Consider the following 2519-nt stretch of genomic DNA (forward strand, 5'->3'; position numbering starts at 1 on the left):
ATATGTTAACGGTGAAGAATAAATACCCACTTCCAAGGATTGACAATTTGTTTGATTAGTTTCATGAGGCTTCTATCTTTTGCAAAATAGATTTCCCTTCTGGGCACAATCAACTTAGGGTTAAGGTGGTTGATGTCCATAAGACTACCTTTAGGACTTGTTATGGGCATTACGAGTTCCTAGTCATGCCTTTCAGTTTGAAAAATGCTTTGGCTGTATTCATGGATCTTATGAACTGGGTTTTTTAATTGTACATGGATTTGTTCATCGGGGTCTTCGTAGATGACATTCTGGTATACTCAAAGACCGAAGATGTAATACCCCGAAAATCTTTACAGTAATAAATTATCCTTGATATAATAAAATAAGGAAATAAAGTGATAAAAAGGGAAGTTTTGAGTTATGGCAACATTGGGAAGTAAATTATGATATCTTGATTCAGGAAAGGACTAAATTGTAAAAGTCAGAAAAGTTTTGTTGCCTAAGAGTAAATACTCAAGACTTAAGGGGTTAAAGTGTAAATATGAAAAAGTTGAAGGACCAATAGTGTAAATATTTTAAGGGTAGAATGATATAGAAACTAAGGAAAATGGATAAATTAGGACCAAATTGAATAAGTGAAGAACTGTGAGGGACTAAATTGTAATTTTACCAAATTAAATGATGACTCAAGGATGGAATTCTAAAAGATCATGAAGGGCAAAATGGTCAATTAGTAAGAGAGAGAATTCTAGAATGTAATGATTATGTTGATGATATTTTAAATTAATTAATTAGATAAATATTATTTTATTAATATTTTATGAGATATTTAATATTATTTTTTTTTATTTATTTAGTATATAAGGAAAGAAAGATGAAGAATTTTATCATCTTTCCTTTCCATGCAAACCAACGTGTGAAAGAGTAAGAAGAAAAGAAGTTTTCTTTTTTAACAATTTAGTCCTTTCACCAAAAATTCATTATTTTCACCTAAAAATTGAAAGAATTTCCATAGCCATCAAGAGAGAAAGATAGCAAGGAGATGATGGGGAGCAAGAATATCAAGTTGGATTCAAGAAATAGAAGCTGGAGGAGAGAGAAAAATCAAGTTAAAGATTGAAGTTAATAAGAAAAGGTAAGAACATTAAGATTTCAATATATTTTTAAGTCTAATATTGTTGAAAAAGCATGGAATTGATGTTAATGTAGAGTTTTCTTTTATATGGTTCCATGTTTTTGATATATTAGGTTATTAGTGAAGGGAAATGAGAGAAAATAATGGGAAATTGGTAGAAAATGGAAATAGGAGTGTTATAAACTTGGTAACCAATATGTTGCACTAAAGTAGTTTTAGACAGCAGTAATAGGCTAACTTTTAAAAATCACCAGAAATTATAGAAATTGAATTAGAAGCTAAGGGTGATATGGAATTAAATCTTATTGAGTCTATTTTAATATAAAATAAATATAAAAAGTAAAGTAATTCTGTATTCAGAGATATTTATATTTTTGTGAGACTGGTTCAGAATGATTTCAAGATCCCTTGTTTTGACTTGGAAAAATCACTAAAAATTATAAAAAATAATTTTGCTACATAATTTATATGTTTAAATTCCTTAATGAGTCTATTTTATAAGAAACAAATTATAACATCATTTGAATTCTTTTTAAAGAGATAATTAAACTTTAGTGAAGAGTGGTCAGAACTGTCAAATAGCAAAATAGGGAGATTTTAATGAATAAAATGTACTAATTGGCTAAACCAAAAATTCTAAAAATTATATGGTAAGAGGACATGTGAGTCTAGTTTCAATGAAATTTAACGGATATTAATTTTGAGTTCTGTAGCTTAATATATAAATAATTTAGTGACTATGATGCAAATGGACAGTTTTGAATGTACATATAAGTAAATAGTGAAATTATTGAATATGTTACTTGTTGCATGTTATATAAATTAAGGATGTGGAATGGAGAGGAGGAGGAGGAAAATATGTATGAATATTCATCTAGCATGGCTAATTTGCATGTTTTAGGCTTAGGGACTAAATTGAATAAAAGTAAAACTTTATGGGAAATTTTGTAAAAATGTCAAAAATAACTAAATTGCATGAAATAGATTATATTATTATTTAAATTACAAAATTTAACGAAATTATCAATTCAGTTCAAGATCGGGAAAACATGTTTTAGGATTAAATTGAAAAGTGTTGAAATTGTGAAAATTTTGATATTTTATAGAATTCATGGATCATTATCGATATGTATGATAATAATAGCTGGAAATAAGGATTAAATTGCAAGAATTTTATTTTCTTGACCCTAAGAATGAAATCGTCATTAATTAAAAGTTTAGGGGCAAAATGGTAATTTTTGCCTGGAGCATTAATTAAATGCATTAGAATATGAAATAAATGAAAATGATGATCAAATTTATTTATACAGATCTGGACGACACAAATACGAGACTTGATCATGGAAAAGAAAATATATCAGAATAATGAAATCATAAACACGAACAATCAATGAGGTAAGTT

Source organism: Gossypium arboreum, chromosome 7 (genome assembly GCF_025698485.1).
Source record: "Gossypium arboreum isolate Shixiya-1 chromosome 7, ASM2569848v2, whole genome shotgun sequence".
NCBI classification, from domain to species: domain Eukaryota; kingdom Viridiplantae; phylum Streptophyta; class Magnoliopsida; order Malvales; family Malvaceae; genus Gossypium; species Gossypium arboreum.